This window comes from Cupressus sempervirens, chromosome 5, assembly GCF_028749045.1.
Source record: "Cupressus sempervirens isolate cs-2001-9-10 chromosome 5, ASM2874904v1, whole genome shotgun sequence".
In the NCBI taxonomy this organism is placed as follows: Eukaryota; Viridiplantae; Streptophyta; class Pinopsida; order Cupressales; family Cupressaceae; genus Cupressus; species Cupressus sempervirens.
The window spans coordinates 823,330,982-823,340,650 of NC_143122.1; positions in this window are offsets into that span (position 1 = coordinate 823,330,982).

Here is a 9,669-nt window from a genome sequence, read left to right on the forward strand (position 1 = left end):
ATTCATGCTAAAAACCCTAACCATGGACCTAGTGCAAGCTTCCTCATATGGGGTGATTTGTGTATACACTTAGTCCAACCTGACTCTGACACTACTTGGTAAAGGGGGGTCTCGTTAATATTATAAACACAATACAAATAGAGAAACAAAAATAAAATTGCGCTTCTTATTTTCTCCAAAAGTATGTAATTACAAAGTTTCAAAAATATAATATATGAAACCACATGAGCACTTTCTTATCATATTCTTTAAGCTAGATGCATGAACAACCACCTCGAACTACCCTAGGAAATCCTATGAGCCTTTCTTATATAGGAAATTTTCCATCGCCCAAGAAGCTTCTAGAATTTATTCCTAATCCTTGATGTTGACCAACCCAATAGTTATTTTATTTTTTATATTTATTACATTAGAGTCAGCTCAAAATAAATACAAATCATAATTTAGGTAGCTCAACTTCTAGAGGCTATAACTTTATAACTATAGCTCTAATTAGCTACTATTACCACTTTTTAAAAAATGATAGCTTTCAATCTACAAAGTCCTTACTATGTAAGCTTCATTAGCTAACGTTGAACCATATTAAAGACCTTCTAAGGCCTTCAAAACTGAGATCAAAGATCTTGGGCCAAAAAAATATAAATAACTTCAACAATTCAGATGGTATGTAAATCAATCTCAATTTGTAGGCTGATATATATAATATGAACCTTCAACTATGAAATTAGAACATTGTGAGGTTGTATGACCAACTTAAGTTAAAAATTGTAAGTTCTCACAAATAATAACTATGCACTAGAAAACCCTTATTGAAAAAGACATAAATAAATAAATAAATTGGGTGATGAAAGATTTATCTTACACCTAGGATGCTCTTGCATCGATATGCCAAATCTTATTAAGAACTTATGCAAAATAGATGAAAATATATACAAACTAAAATATTAAATGTATTGTATTAATTTTCTTTTTACTATCCATAAGATGCCCTTAAGAAATGTAAATGACTATAATATATGTATTTTTTTTGAATGAATAGTCTACTTACTAGCTATAATGAATACTTTTATATACACTATATGATTCATGTTATGAATCAAAAAAGTTGTTGGGAAGTTGAGTTATATCTCTTGGAATTGAGATTGATTACTATATCTTACTCCTTACCCATTCGTAGCTGTACATCTATTTCTAGACTCTTAGTCTCTACCTTGTAAGCTCTTAGCTTAACACATTTTCAATGCATTTGTGTTTAAGTCCCAGTCAAGCTAGCCCCTAGGTGACTTTCTTCTCATACAACATCCTGAGAGCATTCCCTTTTGTATATTCCTAGGATTTCCTTGCTTCTTTTTCTACATACACCTCTATGTGGGATTCTTGCATTTCTTGTGCATCTTTGACCTTAGGTGGTCTACTAGGTTTGGGTGGTTTTCTATTGAGCATTTTCTTGATGAGAAGAAAGTCATATTTGGTTTTATGGAATTTACCTCTCTCCAAGGAAGTATTCTTCATAGATTTTGTCTCATTCTATTTTATTTCCATTGTTGGTGGCCATCCACACTAGATTCTAAAGATCAAAATGATAAAGGCATCTTAAGATATATTTTCATTTGAACAATGGTAAAATGATAAGAAAAGAATGGATTTATGGTTATGGAATTCTTAGAGTGAAGGTTCAAACTCTAAATCTTGAGTCTATACATCAAAGTAGAGTTCCATCTATTCGATTACTCCTCCTTTGGAAGCAAATATCTTCCAATATCTATTTGAAGCACTACAAAGAATAATTTAAAGTTAGTGATTCATTTAATGTTACAAAGAAGTAAATATATGTTTAATAGTACACCTTAAAGCTCAAATGGAAAATAAACCAAAATGATGGAAATCCTTATGATTGTTGAGCCATCCAGAAAGTATAGGTTCCCATGGTGTTTTTCTTCCTAAAGAGATATTCGTGAAGCTTGCCTTCTAGAGGTTAAGTACTGAATAATGTGAAAAATGTGTTCACCTAAACAAATAGAGGAAAATATGGATGATAGAAAGAAATGTGTGTGAAGGGGGAATATAGGATCTATAGTTAACCGAAATTCCCAAAAGGAACGATCCAAATTGATCAATCACAAAGACATGATCAATGCACAAATTAATCAAACAATGGAGAATATGAAGAAAGGATGAAATCCTATAATATACTATAGAAAATGAGTACTTGAAATCAATAATAAAAATACTAACTTCAAAGTAGGGTGAATCTTGAAAATGCTGATTTTTGATGTCTATACTATATAGTTTCAAGAGATTTTGCAATTTGTTTTGGATTGGAAATGTCAAAATGGAGAAAACCGCAAAAAAAATTATCATTTTGAAGGTAGGTCAGCCTTGACCTAGATAGTGGGTCATAATCTTACCTTGGGGCACAAATTTTCCCCCAAAAGTTAACCTTTACCTGCACAACTCCGACAAAAATTTAGCTCGTGAATCTCCCAAGTTTGACATAAAGGGTATCCAAATTTCCACTTTAATTCAATGTTTCACACCCATACCTACAAGAAAAAGGGTTTTGTTTTTTGGATGGGTGGTTTACCTTGGTCAAACCCTAGTTTGGAATCAACCTTGAAAAATAATTGAAACTGAAATATTAATAAACAAAGTAAATGGAACTATTCACATTGCTTATATTGAAATCATTGTGGAGGATTTGAATCCTCGAATCCACAAGTACAAGTGTTCCAAATGAATGTAGAAATGTATGTAGGATGTCTCAAATTATTGAAATTATATCATCAACACCAATCTTGAATGGATCTTTGCATAGGAAGAGGCTTGGAAGAATACGGATGGAGAGATCTTCAACAAGAGGGCTCCATAGAGAATGAATCCTTTAATGGCTAACAATGGACCTCCTTGAATTGGATCTTGAATGCTTGATAGTGGATTTTTTGACATAATGTCTCCTCATGAAAATTAAGTAATAAATTTTCTCATTGATAGTGAATCTCAAAACTTCATAGTAGGTAGATGCTCTCAAGAAAAGTAGATGTCAAAATGAGGGAAGAAGGCTTCCTTATATAGTGACCTAGGGAAAAAACTTCCATAGAAGGCTGACATGGGAAAATTAAATCCCAATTAATCCTATAAATGGACCTAGATTAAATGTAATTTAAGAGTATAACATTCTAAAACCTAAACTAGCAAACTCAATAGGGGGGAAATGAAACTTTCCAAAGCCTAATATCTCAAAACTCCTAGAACTTGAAAATTGGGTCTAGGGTCAGGAACAAGGTTGAACCTACCCTAGGTCAAGGCCGAGGTTGACATTGACCCTTCAAGTTGTCCTTGACTGAAAAAGTCAAATTCCTCAGTTTCACAGAGAAAGTTGTTAGGAATAGGCTGAAAATAGATAGAGAGAGGCATAACAATGGAAAAATAGCCATATCTATGCAAAGACCTATTCAAAGTGCTTGATATAACCCTAGGTCAGTTACTCAGAGGGCTAAATTATCTTAACATGGAAGTGCTTCCATTTTAGGATGATACATTAAGCCCTCACTTTAACAAGAGTATGGACTTGATGCAAACTCTTGGTAAAGTAGATCATAATGAAAATATAATCTTATTAAAATCAAGTGGAGAAAGGGATCTTCAAGTCCCCAAAGACTCCAATTTTTGTCAACTCCAAGATCACAATAAGAGAGACATCTCTAGAAAAGAGAAAGAAAAAGTTTGATTATCTTACCAAGTGAAAACTTATGACCCATTGTGAACCACACAAGGAAACTGTGCAACTGGAAAGATGGAATTGAACCACCTAGTGAATGTGGCTACTCACTAGTCAACCCATCAAGGATCCACCCTCAAAAATATTTTATTTTATAAAAGTAAAACCAAAAAGCAAAAGACATCGAATCTTAAGGAAACCTTTGACCTTAAGGGATCAAAACAAAAATTGAAATTAGAAGGATCAAGAGATCCTAAAATATAAATCCATGCTTTAAGGATTAGTCACTAATCCAAAAAGGGAAAAAAAAGTATCTTAAAAAAATAATATATGTGTATCAAAAATTGTGCGTGCAATAGGTGAGAAGAGTGTATGCCCACATGTTAAATGTATTACTAACACTTTAACAAGAGCAATGACTTCAATGAAAACATTAAAAAGAATCCACTGAATACATTTCCACTATGAAATGCCCCTAGACAAAGGAAAATCAAGGGAAATACCATATAAACTTACCAAAAACATAGAAGGGATCTACCTACTATGGGGTCAATATGATCATAAGATAATATATAGATGATATTATTGTGAATGAATTGATATCATTCCCCAAAGAAAGTAGAATTACAATCATAAAGGAGGAATGATCACATAAGAGATATGATGAAAAATATTTTCAGACAATGACATGGAGAACAAAAAGAATTAGTGCTACCAAGTCATAGATCCAAGTAGATCACACAAGGAAACATGTGAAAACAATAGCATAGGTATAACATAACATTAAACAACATATGGAAGAATACATATAGAGGAATAATACAACAAGTTTGATTCCTTTATCACCTTGCACCAATAGAGAAAACAAAGATCATATAAAAGAATCTAATAACATTTAGCAAACACATCACAAGAGAAGTATAGTACAATAAACAAATGCACAAAAGGGCTACCATGAAGAACTATCCAATCAAACATACCACCTACTCTCCCCATCTCATGTTATATCATTTAGGGAAGGTGGATAACTCGCAAGAGGGACTATATCCAACATAGTAGGAATGATAGCTAGTTCCAAACAAGGATCCTCTTGAAAATCACAATGTTCAATACTAGGTGTAAGTATTAATTGTGAGGAAAGCATATTAGGTAGATCAATGCCAATGTCAATAGTTTCATCTTCATTATTAACATTATCAGTATCTTCAATAGCATCTTCTTCATTTAGATTAGTCAAAATAGGATCTAATATATGAATGCAATCATCAAAAGCATGCAGCTTAACATCATTATTAGTAACAACTTCTTCTAACACATCATCCATAGTTGTATCCAAAGAAGATAAATATTTTTGAACAAAATTACAAGTTTTAGCTTGAGCATGATGCTTCTTATGATGTCCATTAGAAAATCAATTACATTTTGTCTTGCTTGAAATTTTTTGAGAACTAGGCGGAGAAATTACTAGATCCTTCATAGGTTCTATGGGACGATTAACTAGGATTATCACTAGATTGACAAGAAATAGGAGGAGCTTTATTAACAAATGTAGAAGCCATAGATAAAGGAGGCATGGAAGATGTAGGCAAATGACCATGATTAAGATTCATAAGAGGTACACTTAACTTGATGATCTTATGATGCTTATAAGCTTGATATGAGCAGAAAATATGATTAGGTCGAGAAAGACATGAATTAGGTAATGAAGGCCAAAATAAGACAAGTGTAGCATAATCTCTATGCCTAGAAGTTTGATATAAAATATGATTAACTATCTTCACTTCTTCATCGTTGACAAATTTAAGACATATATGAATAGATGAAGCAACAACATGCATAGAATTTAACCATGCAAAACTAAGCTTAACTTGAAACTAATTAGAAGTAGGAACAACAAAAAAGGTAGTGTTGAAAATTTTCCCAAAAATTCAAACTAGTAAAGCAATAGAACCAAATCATGGATAAAGAAAATCATTACAAGTTTGAATCCATGCATCTGATGTATTATAAAAATTGCATTGTAATATTTTAATAAAAATATTTTATTTATTAATAACATTGACTAAGGATGTAGGATCAACAAGACAACCATGAGTAGGTATTTGAGAAACCCTAGAAGAAATATAAAGGGGATCATCGGGAGCTTCAATGGTCTTAGAATCATCAAAGGTAATCAAAAGGTCCCGAGGTCTTTTATTTTTAGGTTGTTGTCAAGGTTTAGGTTGAGGCTTCAATTTAGGCTAAGGTATCAATTGAGATTGAGCTAAAACTTGAGATTGAAGCTAAGATTGAGGTTGAGGTGGACATACAAATTTAAAAAAATGATCCATTTGATTAACAACATAATTAAGATCATCCATCTTTGAATCATACATAATATCCATAGAAGATCGTTAAGTAATAGTATTAGTATCATGTTGACATAAAGGATTCATATAGAATTGTAGATTTTGATTAGGAGGAGAAATAGACATATTCCCACTATCATCAAAATTATCACTAGATAAAGTATTAGAGTTAATTAAATCCTATACCTTATGTTTTAAAGAATAACATTTCTCAGTATCATGACCATTCTGGCAATGATATTGACAAAAAGATTTAGATGCCATTGTAGCAGGTAAAACAAGTTTAATAGGAGGTAAAGTAATCATATTAGTAGTTAATAACATACTCATAATAGAATTTAATGATTTAGAATGAGGAGTAAATGTGTGATTTAATCAAGAAGTAGTGGATGCAGAAGTGGCATTGTGAGATGTAACAACAACTTGATCAACAACTGCATTTGCTTGTTTGTTTATCTTGACATAGTTGTTGAATTTTTGAATTTTATTTGGATTAGGATTAGCATCACTTTTATCAACAAGAATAGGAGCTATTGGAGTACTACTCTAAAATTGACTCATTTGTAATTGATAATGATGAACCACTAGAAAAATTTGTTGAAAAGATGTAAATTTAGTAAGTAGAATCTTATCTCTAATATCCTTTTGCAAATTTGAAATAAACATATGTTGAATATCAATATCAGGAACATGATAGGAAATATAAGCATGGAAATGCTTAAATCTACCAATAAATTCAGTCAATTCTTCCTTAGAACATTGTTTACAATGCATCAAATTGATCAAAGACACTTATAGGCCAATGTTGTTTTGAAATTGTTGAATAAAAGCATTGGAAACTTATGGAAATGAATCAATAGAATAAGGAGGAAAGGAAGAAAACCATTGTAAGGACTTATCATGAAAATTATGAGCAAACAACTAAGCTAAAATCCTATGATCATAAGCATAATCACTACAAAGCATTTGGAATATTTTAACATGATGAACAGGGTCTTCATTACCATTATAATTCTCAAGATGAGGCATATCGGCTTGTTGAGAAATGGGAGTATGAATAATATACTGAGATAAAGGACTTCTCATGTCATAAGTAGGAATACTAAACTTTTTTTGAGTTAAGGATTCAAGTTGTTGTTGTAAAGATGACACAATTTGAGCCAAAGTGATAAGTGTTGAATCATTAGAGGAAATAGGAGGGATAATAACATTAGAAACACTAGGTAAAGTATAGGAAGTTGTAGGAATAGAAGACACAACTGGAGGAACACTAGGACTACAATTGGTAGAGGATTAGAATAAGTAAAAGTAACATTATGATAAAGAGGTTGTGATATAGGATGAGACACATGAGGAATAGTCATAGGAATAGAGAGAACCATCATAGTAACCAAAGGAGTATAGGCAAGAACACTAGGGAAAGGAACAAAAGAAGTTTCTAAACTAGTGATAGGAGGAATCAATCATAAATCTTGAACTTCTTGAGCTAAAAGTTTAACATTTGAATGCACAAGGTGAGTAATACCATGCAATAGATTAACACCTTGATCACTATCATGAAGAACTTTCTTAAGAGCCTCTATAGCTTGATTAGAATCTTGATTATGGTTTTCTTGAATAAGCCAATTACCCATTTTATAAAGTCCAATTAAATTTTTTTGGACTTGTTTAGGAGGAACTTTTAAAGCATCATCCGCATCATGAGATGAATGAGAAGAGTTTTGCTCCATAATAGGATTAGAATTAGGAAGAAGAAAATTGTAATCCAGGATCCTAAGGAAAGGAGAAGAAGAGTCAACCTCAAAAATACCCATAAGTCTACAACTTCATCTAACTAGAAGATTAGAAATAGGACTAGAAGTAATAAAGCTCATAAACCAATGCAATGCAAATGAACTAAACTAAGAAAACATAAAACATGAATATTTTTGTATTTTGAAAGATATTTTGCAATTTTTAAAATATTTTTCAATTGTAAAATGCAAGAGCATAAAATGAATCTAATCTTAGTGCAAGAAAAGACCTAACAAATATGAAATCAAATGTAGTACCGCAAAATATAATAGGGCATCTAATTCCACAAAATAAAGAAGGTAAGCATGTCAAGTTCACCACAATGACTAAGGTGAAAAAGTGTGTTTACCTAGATGAATAGAGGAAAATATGGATGATAGAAAGAAATATGTGTGAAGGGGAAATATAGGATCTATCCTTAACCCAAATTCTCAAAAGGCATGATCCAAATTGATCAATCACAAAGAAGTAATCAATGCACAAATGAATCAAACAATGGAGAATATAAAGAAAGGAGGAAATCCTATAATATATGATAGAAAATAAGTACTTGAAATCAATAAAACAAATACTAACCTCAAAGTAGGGTGAATTTTCAAAATTCTGATTTCTCATGTATGTGTACTGTTTTGGGAAATTCTATAACTTGTTCTAGACTAGAAATGTCAAAATGGAGAAAACCCAAAAAACTTTTATCATTTTGAAGTTAGGTCAAACTTGACCTAGACAGTAAGGCACAATTGTACCCCAAAAAGAAAACCTTGACCTGGAGGACATCTCTAACAAATTTTTTATTCATGGATCTTGCAAATTTGATGAAAATGGTAATCGAATATGTACTTTAATTCACTATTCCACACCTATATCTACAAGAAAAAGGGTTATATTATTTAGATGGGGAGTTTACCTTGGTCAAACCCTAATTTGGAATCAAACTTGAAATATAATTGAAATTAAAATATCAATAAGTAAAGTAAATGAAACTATTCACCTTGCTTATATTGAAATCCTTGTGGAGTATTTGAATCCTGAATCTACAAGTTTGGATGCTCCAAATGTATGTAGGATGTCTCAACTCAATGGCATTAAATCTTCAACACCAATCTTGAATATATCTATGCATAAGAAGAGGCTTGGATGAATATGGATGGAGAAATCTTCAACAAGAGGGCTCTATAGAGATTGTCTCCTTCAATGGCTTAGAATGGGCCTCCTTGAATTGGATCTTGAATGGTTGAATGCTTGATAATGCATTGTTTGATATAATGTCTCCTCTTGAAAAGTAGGTAATAACTTTTCTCATTGATATTGGATCTCAAAACTTCATAGTAGGTAGATGCTCTCATGAAAAGTAGATGTCAAAACGAGGGAAGTGTTGAGAGAGATTATTGAAAGAGGGAGATTGTTGAAGATGACTATGTGTTTCAATCATTATTTTGTCACTGATGTCAAACCTTCTATTTTTTGGTAAGACAACTACTTATAAGATTCAACTATTATCACTTAGTTGACTGATGAAGAGGATTTGATCAATAAGACGTAACAATAGCACCTAGAGGAAAGGTTGAGTTATGATTATGCAATGAAGTACAAGGATTAGTTAAGATAGTGATGACATGATGTATTGATAATCTACTTAAGGTTACAAATGTTGGCTACAGCTAAAAATTTTAGAAGAACAAGTTACACAAAGTTTGTCTATTGAGCTTCACTAAGTGGATAGTAGGTGTTGAGCAAAGTTAGTGCAAGCTAAGCAGAAAGTCAATTGGAGCTGAGTAAAAGAAAAATCTAGTGGATGTCAAGCAAGAC